Genomic DNA, 21,560 nt, shown 5'->3' on the forward strand with positions numbered 1-21,560 from the left:
AAATTCCAGACATGAATACTACATACTGTGTCGACAACACACAACAATACGACCACATTGCCCAACTGCATCTCAGAGAAATACAAGAAAGTGCACCACATCAAGAGAAAGACCTCTGGAAGAAGAGGGGAGTACAGCAGGACCCTGCTGATTTCATTTACAGGCAAACCATGTCTGGAAAGCCTGTCATGCCATAAGCCCTACTGCAGGTGGCACTGAACCAACTCCACCTTCCCGCACACGTCTCCCGAGATAACATGTCCACAACATTACAAACAGACTGGTTCATCCCCAATGCCCACGAACTGATACAACTTTTTATTAATAAATGCCTCATCTGCCAACAATATTCACCAAACCCAACACTCAAAACAGTCGCCTCCACCATCCCCAAACCTTCTGGCCCCTTCAAAGAACTTCACCTTGACTACGTCGATATGATTGACCGATGCCAAAACTACCGATATCTCATTGTAGTAGTATGCCCATTTTCACGCTGGATCGAAGCTGGACCATGTGTCCACTGCGATGCCAAAGCAGCAGCCACATTCCTACTCCGTGACGTCATTTCCCGCTTTGGAATTCCCGACGCCATCAGAACTGACAACGGAACACATTTTTCAAACGCCATCTTTTCCTCCCTGACCACAATGCTAGGCGTCCGACACAAGCTGACATCCGCTTACCACCCCCAAAGCAATGGTATTTGCGAGCGCCTCAACGGCCTGCTCAAAAATAAAATCAGTAAAATTAGCGCCACCATTGGTAAAAAATGGCTCTACTGTCTCCCACTTGCCCTCTTCTCATTAAGAAATTCCCCAAGCTCAGATCACCACCTCACGCCCCACCAGCTCATCACAGGACGATCCATAAATATCACTGTCCCCTCCACCAGGCCCAAAACTGATAGTGAGTCATCCTCTGAGATTGTTAAAGCTGAGCTTTATGAATTTTTGTGCACACTAACCCGCGCAGCGCAGTTCCTTTCTGCCCAGGTATCCAAGAGGAAAGAAAAGGGCCCCAACGATCCTGAGCTCCCACCGATTCGCCCAGGGACCCTGATCTTCATCCGAAAGCACGTCAGGCGCTGGAAGGACCCAAAATTTGAAGGTCCATTTGCCGTTATAGATTCATCCCCAACTGCCGTCCGGATAGCAGAAAAGAAGGCATGGATCCATCGACGGGATGTTCGGCTCGACCCTGCGCCTTCACAGCGCCAGACGATGGACTGACAGAGGACAATGCCATGCCCATGGTCCCCCTGAATGAGGGCAGTGGCTTTCCTTCAACTGTGGACCAGGAAGAAGAAGAAGACACTCACGTGCGGGTCCATGAACGCACCAGCTGTAAACTAAAGATATGTATATCTACTGTATTACTGTTGTGTATCATTGTTGGAGTGGCACTAGCAACATTTAATTGGTATACTCTTTTTCTGGCTATACTTAATTGCCATGATATAAGTAGCGAAAATGCCTTAGTATCTACCGCTCCATCCATCATACCAGCGGTCACCCACCCCCGGAAGACCATGACACGAAGCAGACTAGGACCCAGATTCCTTGATAAGAGCACTAGAGATACACACACCAGCACGCACTCCGAACTACCAGCTTCCATCCCAGATAGCAGAAATTACACACGGAATGGGACAGCTAGAAGATCAGAGCTACAAACACTTCGCCAACGGCTTCCCCACCACCATAGAGCCCGCCGATTTGCTTTTGTCCCATACAAAACAAAGCCCCGTGCCCCCCGCAAGCCTATACAAAAGACAGAGCATAAGACATTCCAACATCTCGTGGAAATTCAAGAAAGTATGGGGCCCCTACTAAGCATGCAGCAGTCAGTAAGAGACCACTCGGTCCACTCATCTCTAATGCACAACTCATGGTATAGCGACATGACAACAGTAGGGAAAGCAATAACAAATGACTCCTGCTATGTATGTTCATACATCCCCCATGCGATAGGAGCTGACAGACTAATTTTTCCCAAGGAAGTTCCACCCAATATTACCATGTGCCTTTTGCACTTATACCTGTGCCGTTTTCAGGGATTAACCCAGGTCAGTGCAGTTGAACTGGACGTAATGAGGGTAAACACCACTGTATGGGACTACACCCCAGTCCTATTCAAAATTATCACTGAGGAAGCCGCCCTAAAGGAAGAAATAAGGGCTGCGCGTAGGAGTGGATACCGGGGAATGGATCATATAGGTCCACAGATCCTGAAGAACGGGTTTTTCTCAATAACAATACCCGAAGCAAGTTGTGATGCGTCCCATACAGCACATGATGTGTCCCATAAACGAAATGATGGACACGCATGTCCATGTCTCGAAAGGACCGTGTTGAAAATAACAGCGCAGGTTTACACGAAAGGCAAATGGACCCCTGCTGAGGGTCTAATATGCAGGGCAGCTTCCTTAGGCCCCCCATGGGCGGGAGAAACAGATTATGAGGGAAATGTTGATTGGGGTGTCGATGAAGAGTGTGAAGAAATATGGGCTAAGGAAAGTGGAAGATATACCTGGGGCAAGGAAGGAAGTTCAGAATGTAGGAAAGCATATAAACTAAAGAATCCTTCCCTTTGTTTCATAGGTAATGGCTCTGTAGCTGTTGGGCCTAACACAGACTGCAGCACGACTATCTTCAACTTTGACATGCAGTACGGCACCTCCGCCATTGATGGATTACTACTGGGCCTGCGGAGAACACCTCCATCTCCAGCTGCCTCCTCAGTGGCTCGGACTGTGCTCTTTGGTGACCCTGCATGAGGTACATCTGGTTGTGCCAGCATCAAATTCTTCCTGCATACTGACACACCCAATGACAGGTGATGTTACCTTCCTCCACCGACACCGGCGAACAGCTGAGTACTTCGCAACCGAGGCTCTTGGTAAAGTTCCAGAAGAATTCCGCCTCTTCAACGAGGCCCAGCTCTTCTTCGGAGGGGCGTTTCCAATTGTCCAAACTAATGCAAATGCTAGGTGGCTGGAAGTGACCCGCTATGAGGTCATGAAGGCCATCAACAGCACTAGAGAGGGACTAAATGCAATAAAAGAAGAACTACGCCCCCTGAGACAAATGGTCCTGGAACATCGCTACTTCCTCGACATGCTAACTGCCAAAGATGGAGGTTTGTGCCATCGAATAGGAAAATCATGTTACACATTCATACCAGGAAATGACGAGGATAACGGATCAATTTCGAGGTCCATTGAGGAGCTGATGAACTTGGGAAAAGAGATGACCATCGAAGGAGGTGCCCCTGCGAACATTATTCCTACGGACTGGTTCGATTTTGGCTGGATGCCCTCATGGCTGACAGCAATCCTGAAATTAACAATACCGATAGTTGGCATTATGTTGCTTCTGTGTTGCGCCTTTCAGATGGGGAGCCACTGTATTAAGAAATTTAGCACTAAGATAGTAGGGATGAATTATACTAGCACAGGAACTTGCAAAGAGGCAGACTATGAAGACATGGATCGGGTACCTGGGGATGGGACTGGGAGACAATTAGAGATGAGTGAGCGAGCAACGTCTACCTCCCACTACAATATACCCACAGCTCCCCCACTTCCCCCAGGTAGAAACACCCCACGTGGGGGCCCTGTATCTGTGAGATATGAACGTCTGCTTAATAGGTCAGATGGGGAATATGCCGAAATACTTATTGAATCAGATGGAGAGTATGTCGAACTAAAGGAAGGACAGCAGTGCGGGCTCGAGTGCTACGTTAATGACACACCCTGCCCCCCTGTCCCAGCAAAGAGATCTCCAAGATACTCCATAAGGAGTGTGTTCAAAAATGAACAAGAGGAGGGGAATGTTGGAGGGTTTTAATGTCCAGAGGTGGCTTGACCATCCCCACCATGCCCAGTCAGCCAGGAGTAGCACATACACCCCCCCCCGGAATCCCTGTGTACAGGCCTAAGCCAAAGCCCACTGCCTCAAGGTACTTTTTACGATATAATCTACTAGGCCCGATGCTCATGAAAATACATTTCTTTTTGTGCACAACACAGCGATATAGCTTAGGCTACCACAGAACCACAGAAACTTTCCACAGTTACAAGTGCAGGCGCTTCACACCCACACACGGGAGCCCAGCTGGTACGCCCTTGACATTTCACAAGTATTGTTCGCTTCATTTTTTACATATACAATGTTCCAAGCCTCGCAGAGGAGACCGCAGCAGCGCCCTGCGAGGGCAACGCCTGCCCTTAAGTTTCGGTCCCACATGTATTTTTAGAGACAGGTACGCTTCGCATATCCGTTGTTTATGTTCTGCGGTCAGGCACAATAGACCACCCGCCCAAACACCTGACATCCTGGCCTGCCACTTCGACGTTCTCAGGACTTTAGCACCACCACTGTAGGCGTGTGGTCATGCTGTAGGCGTGCGGCCAAGCACCTGCGCCATTACCTACGTCAGTGCGGTCTGACCATTTTTTTTATCAGAATAGGTATAACAGGCCCGACACTCCGCCTAGAGGGCAGGACACTTCGACGAGTGCTCTGCACAGCGTCGTCCTTCCGGCCGACCATTCCTATCTGACTTGGGACATCACGCCTATCTCTCAGGTTGTAACTCCCAATCCAGATAACCTTTTTGCTTTTTAGCTCTCTCTCTCTGACTGGTCGCAGTATTTTCATCTCCACCCATTTCCTTACATTTTTAAGGCCTCTTAGAATATAGATATCTATATATTTATATTAAATGTTTATTTTTACTTTAGAATGGTTTGCCTCTAGGCACTAGAATTTCATTGTGTGTTTGTACCTTTTTTTGATTCTTTGACTGGTTCCAATTGCGCCATTTTCCAATTGTCCATTATTCACGCCTGTTTTATTCAAGTCTGTTTTATAACCTTTTCAGTATTATAGAAATAATCATGTGGCTTTAATCCTGACGGAGTGAAGTCAGGCTCCTTAATGGCCTTTTGCTTAGATAGAGAAATGATATGCATTTATTGGTGTGTTTTAACTTAACAAATAAAAGTGCCACTTCAACATGACTCCTCGGTGTCTCACATCTTTCTTCCTTGGTTCTCAGTGAAGCGATTCTTTGGCAGCTCGTGACCACAGGTGACAACTAATCAAGGGGCTATACACCTCCCCTTGTCAACATATGCATGCCTTCGACAAATGGGGAGAAGACAAAATAGAGCAAAAATAGTTGCAGCAAATGGAAATCCTATGGGAGGGATGTAAGCCCAGTAGGAGATATAGCAAGTCTCAGTTCGAGACAGCGCATGTGTGCCGTCTTAGAGCCGAGACCTACAAAAAACAAGTTCATATTTGGAAAGCAAACACATATTTATTACAATGAAAATATTGAGTTTCTTCATAAAAGCAGAAATATTGTCTTTCCTTAAATAAGCTTTGCTTGTTAGCAATATGTGTATATTTTCAGAAACTTGCATAATGGTGTTTGAGATTATTGTATTACCAAAGTTTATCTGAAACAGATATCTTAGTAATATATCATACTGAGTTTGGGACCTGTAGTGTTAATGCTGTTCCCTTGGTGCCAAGGTGAACCGTATCTTTTTCTATCACTTCATGACTCCTGTTGAGGCATTTTGTCATCCATTTAGTCAATGCTTTGTATGACATTGGCACTACTGCTGTCGGAGGCTTGAGCTTATAGAACTGATGTGACATATATATACTACAGAATCTGTAATGTCTCTTTAAGTTGAGTAGTAGCTCTTCTGTCTAGTCTGTAAGAATTTTCTATGGCCTTTGATTTTGAAACCTGTGTAACTTTACAGTTAACCACACTGACCATCCCACAAAGCTATTCAGTGCTAAAGAAAGGATGGAACAATAAATAATTTTAGTTCCCCACAACTGGCCTAAAGTTTGTTAGTTGGCTACATGAGCATGCGGCTTGAAGCTAGCAATATTGTTTTACTACCATTGGCCTATGTTTATAAACCCAGACACCGGTCAGAAGCATTTGGGTACATAACCAGTCAAGGGGAGGATTGTTTATGGCCCCTGTAGTACACAGTGGTGGCAGAGCCAGCCTGTTCAACATCCCTACCTGTAACCGGTTTGAGGCTTTAGGAGATATAGACTGACTTATCAGGGGAGAGGTTGGTGCTCCCAGTATGTATATAGGAGAAGGGTGAACCCTAAAATCAGCAGTAGGAAAGAATTATCTAAGGGGTGGTAGGCCACTATGGGGAACCCTAGAGTGTGACAGAAAAAATTGGATGTACTCAATTGGAATGTGGCAGGGATAAGAACCCTGTTGGCTGATGACCAGTGTATTGAGTTTTGCAAGACCTAGGGGAAAAGTGTGTCTTCAGGAGAATTGGGATCCGGAGGGGGTTTCCTATTTAGATGGTGTTGGACCTGGGGTCTCCAAGTCACATAGGGTAGCTTGGCACTAAATGGAAAGGCTTACTTCAAAGGCACATAAGTTTGCGTCTCACCCACTCAGTAACTCAATGTTCATCCACCCAAAAATGACACTACACCTTTATTTTTATAAAAGTAGAAAAGCTTTATATTCTCTTCTTGTTGCTAGTTTCTTGTTTTGTGCTCAGATGCTAAATCAGTACTACATTGACAGTGAATTTAATGCATTTACGCTTCTTGTTCTGTAAACTTCCTCTCTCCTTCTGTTCTAAGTTACTCCTGCATTTCTGGCTGTACATTAATACATTCTTCAATGATTAATTCATAATACACTATTACTTTACACCCTGGGAACATCCAGGCAATATAAATCTGGATTGGTACCCCAGAGGGTGACACTTTCCCCTTGATCAGGTGAGTAACCCCAGGGTTTCAAATGACAGATTCAATGCTACAATCAGCTTATTTATGACTGACTCAGATGTTTGATAAGGCAAGGCCAGAGTTTTCTTCCCCTTCCGCCACTGAAAGAAAACAAAAGATTAAGCCACAATCCCCATCTTTATCAGCCTCAGAGGGTTCAATTATCTTCTTCAGCGCAATTGCTCTCCTTTGTTTCACTTATTCCTCTTCACCCTATTTCTGACAACTTCTAGTCTTAGTCTTCCCCAATCTTGCCAGAGCTGGCCTTTCAGTTATCAAAGAAATTGGGGGAAGAAATATCTCCCTTCTGGTGTTACGATCTGTCGTTTCTCAGTTTTACCACAGCCCCCTGCTTCCACCTTACTTGGGGTCAGTCGAGTACTGTGCCGTTGCAGCCAACCGGCCCTTTAGCCACCAGACCTCCTCTTCTCCCAGCAGTGCCTCCCTCGTGGACCAGGTCAAGTGCTCACCAAACCGGCACCGAGGGAAGGCCTTCCTAGATTAGCGGCGAAACGAGCTCCTCGAGTCGTCTCCTCCGTTCCTCTGACGACCGCGTTGCTGGGCAAGTGCGAAGGAGCGGTGTCTCTGCTAGGCGCCGCCTCTCGAGTAGTTTCCCCCATTCCTCTGGCAACCGCGTTGCTGGGCAAGTGCGAGGGAGCGGTGTCTCCGCTAGGCGCCGCCTCTCGAGTCCTTCCTCCGGCAGTCGGGCCCTTAGCTTCTGGGCCTGCGCACTGGTCGGCGCTTCTCTACCCTCTTCTCTGAAGGGTGGAACACCTCCACGGACCTGCGCAGAGTCGCGGAACCTCCGCAGACACTACTCTCCCCACCAGAGTCTCTCCGGTCTGAGCAGGGCACCTCGCTCACACCCGTCCCGCTCTTCCTGAAGCCGGTAAGACGGTCTGGCAGTGTCCTTGAAAGCGGAGGGGGGAAAAGGAGACCAGAGGGGGGCCAGTAGGAAATTAAGGGCCGGTTCCCTCAGGGGTCATGAACCATCGTCAGGGCTCGGTCAAAGGCTAAGGGGGGGACGTCCTCAAGTAAAGGCTGTCGAATTTATAGATGAACTAACCACTGCTTGCGCGCCCACCTACCCAGGCCACTGCCTCACTCCTCAAGCCCTATGGTCATCACAAAATGACTGACCTCCCTCCGGCCTTTATATAGGCTGACCTCAGAAAGTCCAGAAGGGACCTGAAGGTTCTGCAAGTTTCCTATTCTACCCTATGGGCCCAGTCCCTGTGTTGGCAGTTGTGGCAGTTAATAGCCACCATTTTGTGTGTCTTACGAATCTAGTCAGGAAGGCGCCTAGGCCTCAAGAAAAGACTATGAGGTCAAAGAGCACCTAACCCCTAGGCCAACGCCCGAAAAACTCAGAGGACATAAAAATTAAAGGTTATGAGGGGCAGAAAGGGGACAACAACAACAAAAAATAATAAAGTAGGAGGGACTACCTAAAGGGCAGACAGGTCTAACACGCGTCCCCCCAGCTGAAAGTGGGGAGAGCTACCCAACCCCTTGGGAGTCCTCATCACTAAGGCGGAAATACCTAGAGAGACCGTCTGCATTGGCGTGGTCCACTCCAGGCCGATGTTCCACCCGGAAGTCCATTCCCTGTAGGGAGATGGACCATCTCAACAGTTTGGGATTTTCCCCCTTCATTTGCATCAGCCAACGAAGGGGTCGATGGTCAGTCTGAACCAGGAAGTGCGAGCCAAACAGGTATGGCCGCAACTTCTTTAGAGCCCATACCACCGCAAAAGCTTCCCGCTCAATTGCACTCCACTTCTGTTCCCGGGGAAGCAGTCTCCTGGACAGGAAGACTACAGGCTGATCCAGACCCTCTTCATTGAGTTGCGATAACACTGCCCCAATGCCATGTTCTGATGCGTCTGTCTGGACAATGAACTCCTTGGAGAAGTTTGGGGCCCTCAGGACCGGTGCTGCACACTTTGCTTGCTTCAATTTCACAAAGGCTTGCTGACAAGCCTCTGTCCAGACTACCCATCAAGGTTGTTTCTTGGATGTGAGCTCTGTGAGGGGCGCTACAATAGTGCCATACCCCTTCACAAAGCGACGGTAGTAACCTGTGAGGCCCAGGATAGCTCGGACCTCAGTCTGGGTCTTGGGGGTTCCCAGGCCATGATGGCCTCAATCTTTGCCTGGAGGGGCTGCACTGTTCCCCTACCCACCAAGTGGCCTAGGTACACCACCGACCCCTGCCCGATCTGACATTTACTGGCCTTGATTGTCAAGCCAGCCTGTTTCAGGGCCTGGAGAACAGCTTGCAAGTGACGCAAATGGTCCTCCCAACTGCTGCTGAAGACGGCAATGTCATCCAGGTAAGCAGCGGAGAAAGTCTCCATTCCAGGGAGGACCTGGTTCACCAGCCGCTGAAAAGTGGCAGGGGCGTTCTTGAGCCCAAAGGGCATCACACAGAACTGATAGTGGCCCTCAGGCGTGGAGAAGGCTGACCTTTCCTTTGCTCCATCTGTCAGGGAGATCTGCCAGTACCCTGAAGTAAGGTCAAAGGTACTCAGGTATTGGGCAGCACCCAGCCGGTCAATGAGTTCATCCGCCCTAGGGATTGGATGGGCATCAGTCTTGGTCACTGAGTTCAGTCCCCGGTAATCCACACAGAACCTCAGTTCTGGAGTGGTGCCTGGTGGGGCAGCTTTTGGTACTAAAACCAAAAGACTGGACCAGGGGCTATTGGAAGGTTCAATGACTCCTAGCTCCAGCATCTTGGTAACCTCACCATTGATGCTGGCCTTCACCTTGTCTGACAGACTGTAGGTTTTAGACTTCACTGGTGGGCTGTCTCCTGTGTCCACATCATGGGTACACAGGTGGGTCCTTCCCGGGACAAGGGAGAACAACGAGGAATATTGCTCCAATACCTGGCGGCAGTCCTCTCGCTGCTCAGGAGATAGGGATGGGGAGAGAATCACTCCCTCCACCGACCCATCCTTTTCTTGAGACGAGAAGAGATCAGGGAGTGGCTCGCTTTCCGCTTCCTCTGCACCATCAGTCACCATCATCAAGATGACCTCGGGCCTCTCATGGTGGGGTTTGAGGCGATTGGCTTGCAGCACCCGTAGGGGCTGTCGAGGGGTCTTAAGATCCACCAGGTAGGTGGCCTTACCCTTCTTTTCCAACACCTCAAAGGTGCCTGTCCAGCGATCTTGGAGGGCACTTAGCTCTCCAGGTTCCATCACCCACACTTTCTGGCCAGGCTCCAACTCCACAGGGTGAGCGTTGTGGTCATACCACTCTTTCATTACAGCTTGGCTGGCTTCCAAGTTGTCAGAAGCTTGCTTCCACAACTTTGCCGTTTGGCTCCGGAAAGCCAGCATATAGCTCACCACATCCTGGGGAGGCTTCCTGGGAGACTTTTCCCATCCATCCTTCACCAGGCTGAGAGGTCCACGTACAGGGTGCCCATACAGAAGCTCGAAGGGGCTGAAGCCCACTCCCTTCTGTGGCACTTCCCTGTAGGAGAATAGCAAACAGGGCAGGAGGACGTCCCATTTCCTCCGCAGGCTCTCAGGCAGACTTCTTATCATGCCTTTCAAGGTCTTGTTGAACCTCTCTACCAGTCCATTGGACTGGGGGTGGTATGGAGTGGTGAACCGGTAGGTCACTCCACACTCCTTCCACATTACCCGCATATATGCTGACATGAAGTTGGTCCCCCTGTCGGACACAACTTCCTTGGGGAAACCCACTCGGGTAAAGATCCCCATCAGGGCCCTAGCCACAACAGGTGCAGTGACAGTCCTCAGAGGAATTGCCTCTGGGTACCGTGTGGCGTGATCCACCAGAACCAGGATAAACCTGTGACCAGCAGTAGTTGGTGAATCCAATGGCCCCACAATGTCGATGCCCACCCTTTCAAAGGGGGTGCTAACGACAGGAAGTGGTTCCAGGGGAGCTTTAAGCTTCACCCCTGTCTTCCCACTGGCTTGACAGGATACGCACGTCCGACAGTAGGTGTCGGATGCCACTTTCATCTGAGGCCAGTAAAAGTGGGGGACAAGCCGGGCAAAGGTCTTGTCCTGACCTAAGTGTCCTGCCAAGGGAATCTCATGAGCCAATTCTAGAAGAAAGGCTCGGTATCGTTGAGGGACTACCAAGGCCCGTGATGAACCGGGTAGAGGTACCTTGGGTTCACTGTAGAGGAGTCCGTCCTCCGAGTAAATATGGTAGGGCCCTGCAACGTTCCCTGCTGCCTGGGTTCCGGCCTATCGCCTCAGTCCCTCAAGGGTAGGGCACTCCTGGCCCTTACAAAACTCCTCCCTGGTAGGCCCTCCTTCCACATGCCACTCAGCAGGGATAGGTAGGTTCTCCAGGGAGACGACTTCCTCCCCCACAGACTCCTAGTCCACCACCGCAGGTGGCCGATCTGTCTCATGGGGTGTGGAAGCCGAAGCAGGCTTCTCCTGTCCTTGGTTCTTTCCCTCTTTGGCAGCGGGCTGGGCCATTGTTCCAGGCTCCAGCCCAGGCGAACTCCCTCTCCGGGTAGTCGCAGACCTTGTGCTTGCACAGGCCCAGTCAGGTGTACCCAGCATCTCCGTATGAGTCCGGTATTCCACCTCCTTCCAAGCATTGTGCTCCATGTCATTTCCCAACAGGCAATCGACTGGCACGGCAGGGCTTACGGCAACTCGAAGTGAACCTGCAACCCCTTCCCACTCAAAGGGAACCTCAGCCACAGGGTAGTGGCCCAATCTGCCGTCAGCCATCGCGGCGGGGTGGAGTACATGTGGAATCACCTGCTCTGGAGACACCAGCTGACTCCTTACCATAGTCATACTGGCTCCTGTGTCTCTCAGAGCCTCCCCTCTTTGGCCATTGATGGTGACCCATTGCCCATACTTTACAGTATTTGAGGGCACCTGGATCTTAGGAACCATCTCCCGATCTCCCAGGGACACTAAGGTGACACCCGCCCACTCACCCCCCTTATCTAAGGGCAACTCCTCCCCGAGCACTACACTAGCGACTCCCGGGGCTTTTCCTCCGGTGGGAGGGGGTGGTCTTTTTGGGCACTTGACATCTCCCTTATAATGTCCAACACCACCACACTCAAAGCAGTGGACAACCCTTGGCTGCTGGCTTTGGCCAGGATGGGGTTTCGGGGCGGGTTAGCCTTAGGGGTGAATCCTGTTCCCTTTCCCTGGAAACTGTTTGGGGACCTTTTGAGAACCCACTCTTTTTATCTCCCCCCTCCTTCTTCTGGGGGGCGCCCTGTCCGGCCCTTTGGGAATCCCCTCCAGTCCCCTTTGAGGACACCCGGGTACTTGCCCAGATGTCCGCCTCCTCTGCAAGCTTCCGGGGGTTGGTCAGCTTGCTGTCCACCAGGTGTTGACGCAGCTCGGGAAAACATTTCTCGAGTAGGTGCTCTTTGAGAATAAGGTCGTACAACCCCTCATAGTCCCTCACCTCGCTGCCTTGTATCCAACCCTCTAGCGCCTTCCTTGCATAGTCCAGGAAATCCACCCAATTCTGTGTGCCTAACTTGTGACTTCCCCTGAACCTTTGCCGGTACTTCTCTGGGGTCAGTCCAAATTTCTGGAGTAGCGCCACTTTCATGGTGGGGTAGTGGGTCTGCTCATCCTGCTCTAGGGCCAACAGTGTATCCCGTCCTGCAGGAGGCATGTACTTGTACAAGCCACCCCCCCAGTGTTTTTCCTGGATCCCATGGGCTCTTAAGGAGACCTCATAGGCAGCCAGCCACTTGGCGATATCATCCCCTGGGCTGTAGCTGGCAACTATATCCTTAGGTAGGTAGGGTCTGGGTTCCCTGGTCAGTTCTTTTGTTTCGCTGCCACCATTTGGAGAATTGGAGGGTCCTATCTGTAGGGCCTTGAGTTCTAGCTCCCTAAGTTTCAACTCGAGAGCCATCCTCTGTTCCTCTTTCTCCTTTTCCATCTTGGCTAACTCCCACTTTAGCTGTCTCTTTTCCCTCCTGTCCACTAGTTCAGCTTCGGTTAAGCTTCTCCCGGAGACACTGCTGCCTTCCCTTGAAAAGGTCCTAGGTCCTGGTAGTATGTTCCCCATCTCAAGTTGGAACAATCCATCTACCCCTATGACTGTGTCCCGCTCCCCCTCTTCCTCCTCCTTCCCCTCTGGGTGTGCTGCCACCCATGCCCTCAAACTGGTCTGGAGTTCCCCCTTTTTAGCACCACACTTAAAAAACACTCCCATCTTCTGGCAAAAGTCTCTAAGCTGGGCTGTAGTATAGGTCTCCAGTTCCTCCAGAGCAAATTCCATTTTGCTAATGAGAGAAATCGGTACAGCCACTCGGAAGGAATTGGTTCAAAAGGGGCAATTTGAAGCTACCTCCACCCACCAGGAGTAAATTTGGAAACCCAAAAATATAATTAGGGAGTCCGCAAGGAGAAAACTCCAGGTATAGGCCTGTGGAGTACACTTTGTTACTTCAGAGTGGACGCAAACACAGTTCTGATCCCACCGCTAGACACCAATTATGTTGGACCTGGGGTCTCCAAGTCACATAGGGTAGCTTGGCACTAAATGGAAAGGCTTACTTCAAAGGCACATGCGTTAAGTTTGCGTCTCACCCACTCAGTAACTCAATGTTCATCCACCCAAAAATTACACTACACCTTTATTTTTATAAAAGTAGAAAAGCTTTATATTCTCTTCTTGTTGCTAGTTTCTTGTTTTGTGCTCAGATGCTAAATCAGTACTACATTTACAGTGAATTTAATGCATGTATGCTTCTTGTTCTGTAAACTTCCTCTCTCCTTCTGTTCAAGTTACTCCTGCATTTCTGGCTGTACATTAATACATTCTTCAACGATTAATTCATAATACACTATTACTTTACACCCTGGGAACATCCAGGCAATATAAATCTGGATTGGTACCTTGGTACCCAGAGGGTGACACTTTCCCCTTGATCAGGTGAGTAACCCCAGGGTTTCAAATGACAGATTCAATGCTACAATCAGCTTATTTATGACTGACTCAGATGTTTGATAAGGCAAGGCCAGAGTTTTCTTCCCCTTCCACCACTGAAAGAAAACAAAAGATTAAGCCTCAATCACCATCTTTATCAGCCTCAGAGGGTTCAATTATCTTCTTCAGCGCAATTGCTCTCCTTTGTTTCACTTATTCCTCTTCACCCTAATTCTGACAACTTCTAGTCTTAGTCTTCCCCAATCTTGCCAGAGCTGGCCTTTCAGTTATCAAAGAAATTGGGGGAAGAAAGATCTCCCTTCTGGTGTCACGATCTGTCGTTTCTCAGTTTTACCACAGCCCCCTGCTTCCACCTTACTTGGGATCAGTCGAGTACTGTGCCGTTGCAGCCAACCGGCCCTTTAGCCACCAGACCTCCTCTTCTCCCAGCAGTGCCTCCCTCGTGGACCAGGTCAAGTGCTCACCAAACCGGCACCGAGGGAAGGCCTTCCTAGGTTAGCGGCGATACGAGCTCCTCGAGTCGTCTCCTCCGTTCCTCTGACGACCGCGTTGCTGGGCAAGTGCGAGGGAGCGGTGTCTCTGCTAGGCGCCGCCTCTCGAGTCGTTTCCTCCGTTCCTCTGGCAACCGCGTTGCTGGGCAAGTGCGAGGGAGCGGTGTCTCCGCTAGGCGCCGCCTCTCGAGTCCTTCCTCCGGCAGTCGGGCCCTTAGCTTCTGGGCCTGCGCACTGGTCGGCGCTTCTCTACCCTCTTCTCTGAAGGGTGGAACACCTCCACGGACCTGCGCAGAGTCGCGGAACCTCCGCAGACACTACTCTCCCCACCAGAGTCTCTCCGGTCTGAGCAGGGCACCTCGCTCACACCCGTCCCGCTCTTCCTGAAGCCGGTAAGACGGTCTGGCGGTGTCCTCGAAAGCGGAGGGGGGAAAAGGAGACCACAGGGGGGCCAGTAGGAAATTAAGGACCGCTTCCCTCAGGGGTCATGAACCATCGTCAGGGCTCGGTCAAAGGCTAAGGGGGGGACGTCCTCAAGTAAAGGCTGTCGACTTGAAAGATGAACTAACCACTGCTTGCGCGCCCACCTCCCCAGGCCACTGCCTCACTCCTCAAGCCCTATGGTAATCACAAAATGGCTGACCTACCTCCGGCCTTTATATAAGCTGACCTCAGAAAGTCCAGAAGTAACCTGAAGGTTCTGGAAGTTTCCTATTCTACCCTGTGGGCCCAGTCCCTGTGTTGGCAGTTGTGGCAGTTAATAGCCACCATTTTGTGTGTCTTACGAATCTAGTCAGGAAGGCGCCTAGGCCTCAAGAAAAGACTATGAGGTCAAAGAGCACCTAACCCCTAGGCCAACACCCGAAAAACTCTGTGGACACAAAAATTAAAGGTTTTGAGGGGCAGAAAGGGGACAACAACAAAAAATAAATAATAAAGTAGGAGGGACTACCTAAAGGGCAGACAGGTCTAACAGATGGGTATATGGCATTTTGGGTCAATGCCAAAGTGTTCCCAAACGGATAAACAAAAGGGGGACTGGCGACATTTGGGAGCCTAGGGATGAGATGTGATTCAGAACTGGTCCCCTTTAATTCAAGAAATGTATTGAGTGTTCTTTTATCCTTCCCACATACCGTTAGAGTATTGGTAATAAATATATTTAACTCGCCATCGTCTGAAGTAGAACTGGAAGCAAAGTTAAGGAATCTTTGGGAAGTGACCCTTTTAGCTTGGTCATATTCACCGATAATTGTTGTTACATGTGACTTTAACTCCTTCAGTGCATCGGACGCCCGGGTGCTGTCCGACGCACCAGTGATCATGTGCGTCGGATGGCCACCGGCCGTTCGATCACAAGGCACAGGGAATCCCTCTGGTGCGGGCACCAGAGGGATTCCCTTTCCCCCCCCAACAGCCTCAGGAGCTGGGGAAGAGCTTCCCCAGCTCCCGAGCCTGCTCCCCGGGCTTCCCTGAAATGACAATCAACGCGCACGTCGCGCTGATGTCATTTCAGTGAAACCGAAACTGAAATGAGCAGATAGGATCAATTCAGTTTCACTTTCTATGTGCTCAGGGGGCTATCTCAGCCCCCAAGCACGTAGAAAGACGGAAGAGGTATCATTGGAATGGGGAGAATCTCCCTTTTCCAATGGTATCCCTCCCTAGTGGATCCCTGCTTGGGGATCACCCCAGGAGGGCGATCCCCACGCAGGTTTCTACCCACTAGATACCAGGGGAGGGAGCGGCCCCTTGGGCAAGGGCCTTTGCTCCCCCTAATTTATTTGGGCAATACTGTCTTTCTGACTCCCCCTGTGGGGTAGAAAGCCCACTAGAAACTAGGGATTTTTTTGTAGTGATGATGGGGTGAGGGCTGCCCAAAATGGCCATGACAATGCCCCCACCCCCCAGAGAAAGTCTAGTCTTTCTGCCCCCGGGGGGGGGGGGCAGAAAGCCCACTAGAAGCCAGGGATGATTTTTTAAATTTGATTTAGGGGTAGGGGCTGCCAAAGATGGGCAAACCAATGCCACAGACCCCCCAAAAAATGCAACAGTGTTTCTGCCCCTCAGGGGCAGATGGGGGCAGTAGACCCTGTTCTTCCCCCAGGGGACAGAAAGCCCACTAAGCACCAGGGATAAAATAAAGTATATGTAGGGATGGGGGCTACCCATAATGGGCATGCCAATGACCTCACCGTAAAATAAATTCCACAGTCTTTCTGCCCCCCCTGAGAGGCAGATAGGGGCAAAAGTCCCTTATCTGCCTCCCGGGGGGAGGGCAGAAATCCCAATAGGCATCAGTGAATATTATTTTTTTAATTCAGGGGTGTGGTTGCCAAAAATGGGCTTGCCAATGCCCCCACCATCCCACAAAAAATGCAAGTCTTTCTGCCCCCCAGGAGACAGATGAGGGCAGTAGCCCCTAGGGGGCAGCAGAGAGCCCACTAGGCACCAGCGATTCTGCTGGCTTTTTTATGTGTGGGTGAGGGGGATGCCCAGAATGGCCATACCAATGTCCCAACACCCCGAAATATAGCTGCAGTCTTTCTGCCCACTTGGGGGCATCTCGGGGCAAGCCCCTTGTTAGACTTCGCATCTTTTAGCGTGTTTTCCCTGAGTTTTTGCTTTCTGCACTACTGGTTTTTACTCTGTTTTTGCTGGCGTAGTGTTTCTGCGCACTTTTCGTACTGCTGATCAGTGGTAAAGTGCAAGTGCTCCTGTGGTAAAGTATGTTATGGATTGGTGTTTCCCTGAATGGCTGTTTGGCTTTCTTGTCAGCCCCTAGTAAAGTGCACTGAGTGTGCCAGGCCTGGGTATCAAATGCTACTTGTGGGCCTGCAGCACAGATTGTGCCACCCACGTGAGTAGCCCAGAAAAGGTACCTCAGACCTGCCATTGCAGAGTCTGCGCGCAGTTTGTAACTGTTATGTCGACTTGGCCCATACACACACTGGCCAGTCCCTAACCTTCCCTTTTCTTACATGTCAGGCACCACTAAGGTAGGACCAAAGTACTCCTGTGGGTAGGGTGCAGTGTATGTGAAAGGTAGGACATGCCCTAGTGTGTGTGCCATGTCCTGATAGTGAGTTACATCCTATTTCGTTTTTCACTATTGCAAGGCTACCGGTTCCCCATAGGCCCATAGGATAGATTGAGAAGTTTGTAACATCTTATAAACATAACTGGCCCTGGGAACTAGGTGGGGAAATAAAAATGAGCATGCCTGAACTCAGAATCTAATGATGCATCTTTTAGTAAAGGTGATTTTTACATTCTGTGTTTGAAAATACCACTTTTAGGAAGTAGGTATTTTCTTACTCAGTCATCCGATGTGCCTCTGCTGGAATGTGGATTGCTTATCTGGGTTTTGGACGACAGATGGCTAGGAAGCAAGGGTGGCTCCCGATAGTCTAGGTAGGTCATGAAAGGGCTGAATAGACTTGGGCTGCGATGGGAGAAGAGGGAGGAGATTTCCTTGCACCTCAAAGGGCCTGGTCTGCCTCTGACAATGCTGTCTCCACCCCCTGCCGGGAAATCAAACCAGAGAAAGTAAAACTGGCTCTGGCTGGGCACAGATATCCTCTGCCTAGAGGATCAAAGGATTTTTGGATACAAATACTGGGGCCCAGACCCCTGAACTTTAGACCTCATCTGGATCAAGAAGACTGCAAGAAGAAGAGCCGGAGAAGCTGTAAGGAGGAACGACCACTTTGCTGAGTGCTTTCCTGGGCTGACCTGCAGTGGCTGCTTCTGTCTTGGGCAGTTCAATGCCTGGACTGGACTTTCTGCAACCTAATTTGTGAATCTCTCCAAGGGTTTGGGGTAGAGCTTGCCCCCGTTCATGAAGTCTCAGGAACCGCAAAGACTTCAAGCTCTTCTGCCCGCAGCACTGGGGACTGTGTGTTTTGTGCTGCAACAGAGGAAAAGTAACTCGATGATGTCTACGACGCCGTGGCTTACTCCGTGTCCTGACAGCACTGTAGAGGGCACCGCCGCAATGTCGCACTGTGACCCTGGTCTCCCAGATGACGCCTGCTGATGCCACCACCGAGCCGTTGCTCGCACCGTGATCTGTAGGCACTGCACTCCGCACCGCCTTGCTTCATGCCAAGGCCTGGGCACGGCAGAGAGCACCGCCGCAATGCCGCACCACGGCCCTGGTCTTACTGACGATGCCTGCTGATGCCGCCACCGAGCCGTTGCTTGCACAGAGACCTGTGGGCACCGCCCCGCTTCACGACGACGACTTGGCATCCCCGATGATACTACTCCACACCAAAATGTATGCCGTAGCTGGTCCACAATGCCGCGACCAGCCTGAACTGTTTGGATTTGTTTGCTCACAACGCCGTGATGGCCCCGGACGGAGCTATCGACATCAAGGTACTGTTTTTAAAGTGTATTTTGATAACTGTCGATTTTTAAGTACTGTATTGTGGATTCTGATTGTTTTTGGTCTTGTAAATAAAAATATTGGCTATTTTTCTAACCTGGTGTGGTGTCCTTTTGTAGTGCTTACACTGTATTACTGTCAGTTATGTGCAAATGCTTTACACACTGCCTCTAAGATAAGCCTGACTGCTCGTGCCAAGCTACCAAGGGGGTGAGCAGGGGTTATTTTAGGAATGTAACTCCCTTATCCTGACTAGGAAGAAGGGTCCCTACTTGGACAAAGTTGCAAGCCCCTGCCAACTAAAGACCCCCATTTCTAACATTGGTGAAAGCGGTGGCATAGGACTTGTGTTTGCACTTGACTTACAGTGATCAGTGTGCACTACTACCATAACGCAGACCTTTACGTGCCACATACTAGTCCTTTTTCTTTTTGGCCTATTTTTTTATCCTGCCAGTTTGAGCTTGCTACTTTGTCATGCCAGAATCAAGAGCATCATCCACTGCATCCCTGGAAATTGCCTTTGAGGAGAATAGGTTGGAACTCTACAATGTTAGGGAATTGAAATCCATTTGCAAGAGCCTAAAAGTCCAAGTCAGAGGCCTCACTAGGAAGGACAAGCTGCAAAAGGCACTGAGGGCCTGGGTAGCAGCCAGATATGCAAGGGGGCAATCTGTCGATCTTAGTGGAGAGGCGGAGGGGCGTATTCCTAGGGTGGATGTGCTTTTGGGAGGGGGTAACCCTTTCCGCCAGGCAGCAGTAGCCTGTCCCCAAAGGAGGTGGAGGACAGGTCGGAAGCAAGGACGTTTGAATTGGAAAACCTCAGTCTAGAAATGAAGGAGAGGAAGATGATATTAGACCATGAATGAGGTCTTAAGGAGCTGGAGCTAAGAAGTAAGCCCGGCTCAGATGGTGCCAGCCATTCATCAAGACAAGCAGACAGAATCGTGCACATCATAAGAATGTAGGCAAGAAATTCAAGAAGGGGATGACATACAACGTGGTTTCAGGGGTATGAGGCAGCAATTCACATGAATGGGGTCCCTGAAGAGAACTGGGGAGCAGGATTGTGGCCTCTCTTCACTGAGGAAGCGAGGGGTACTTTAATAGCTGTGGGTAGGTGTATCACCTCACCTATCCAGACATGAAGGACACCCTTCTCACTAAGTATGGTCTTACTCCTGAAAAGTACAGGGATCAGTTCAGGTCCAGTAAGAAGTCTGATGCCAACACTTGGTTGAAATGTGTGGATGTGTTTTGCTGGTCACTGGATGGCTTGGTGAAGGGCAGTAATGTGACAAATTTTCAGGGGCTCTGCAATTTGATTGCGTGGGAGCACTTGTCTAGTCTATGTTTTTCAGATCTGCACCAGCACCTAGTTGATAGTAAGGTGACTGACCCCAGGAAGCTTGTTATAGAGGCAAACTGCTGAGTGAGTACCAGGGTTCACAAGAAAGAATTTGGGGGAGACTCAGCCAAAAGTGGGCAGGGTCCCCAACAGAAAAGTGGGGAGGACAAGGGTAAAGCACAGGAGTTCTCTAAAGGGCCCCACACTAACACCCAGGGTAAAGGTTCCCATCCCCCTGGAGATAAGAAACAAGGGGTCTCGTCAGGAAAGCCTGCTGAGACCGGCCCTCGCAAATGTTTTGCATGTGACCAGGTGGGGCACATGAAGGGGGGCTCCAGGTGCTCCAATGGGGCACAGCCACCCACCGTTTGGCAGTCCAAGGTGTTGGCTAGTGTAGCGCTAGGGGAGGAGGAGGAGTACCCACAGGAGGGTGGGGACCCTGCAGAAATGACCCTCGTCGCAGTAGGGGGCAGTGAGAAGGTCCCAGGAAACCAGGTGCCCTCTAACACAAAGAAATATAGCACCTGGGTGTACATCAATGGGAAAAGGGTAGAGGCTCTCAGAAATCCTGGAGCCAGTGTGACCTCAGTCCGGTGTAACCTTGTCTCTGCGAAGCAGGTAGTCCCAGGGGCATTCCACCAAGTAATTGCGGTAGACAATTCACAGCTCCAGTGTCCCATGGCGCAAGGTTATCTTGGAGTGGGGGCGGGTCTCAGGTCTCTTGAGGGTGGTTGTAAGCCCTTCCATGCCTGTAGATTGTCTGCTAGGTAAGGACCTGGAGCAGTCCTTGTAGAAGAATGTTGAACTCAGGTCACACTTGGAGATGCGTGGGTTGCCAGAGTGGGCATGCATGTCCACTCAGTCAATGGTGGCCAGAGAGGGTGGTCAGGGGGACTTAGAGCCTGAAACAGTGGCCCAGGTCCCTGCCAAGAGAATAGGCAAGGGGTGTGGAAAACTGGCCCTTGAACTCCCCACGGCCCAGGAGGAGGAAGCCCTTGAGGGGGCCTACAGGGGAGCAGGTAGCTAAACTGGGGGACATCTCTGAGCTGACCCATTGGCAGCAAGAAGGGGGCCCCACCAGGGAGGAATTCTGCCAGGAGCAGAAACCCCAGTTTGAGAGGTCCGAAGTGAGCATGCTCTTGGCGACAGATGACGGGACGGAAGAGGAGAGTGAGCCTCTCCCCGACCTTCTGTCGGCCAAGGAAGGTGATAGTTCAGTGGAAGGTGTGATCCTCTCCCCGACACTGACCGCTAAGCAGCAGAGCGACTGTCACAGGTTGCTGGGGCAGTTTCTCCTGCTGTTCTCCCTGACCCCAGGTGTTACTCATTGGTGTACCCATGACGTGGACACCAGTGACAGGCCCCCTGTGAAGCACAAAATGTACAGGTTGGCTGAGTGGGTCAAGGCCAGCATCGAGGAGGAGGACTCTAAGATGTTTGTGTTAGGGGTGGTTGAGCCATCCAGCAGTCCGAGGGCCAGCCCAGTGGTCTTGGTCCCAAAGGCTGCTGCACCCAGGGTCGCTCTAGAATTGTGGTTTTGTGTGGACTACCGTGGGCTCAATGCCGTCACCAGGACTGACACA

Source organism: Lissotriton helveticus, chromosome 2_1 (genome assembly GCF_964261635.1).
Source record: "Lissotriton helveticus chromosome 2_1, aLisHel1.1, whole genome shotgun sequence".
In the NCBI taxonomy this organism is placed as follows: domain Eukaryota; kingdom Metazoa; phylum Chordata; class Amphibia; order Caudata; family Salamandridae; genus Lissotriton; species Lissotriton helveticus.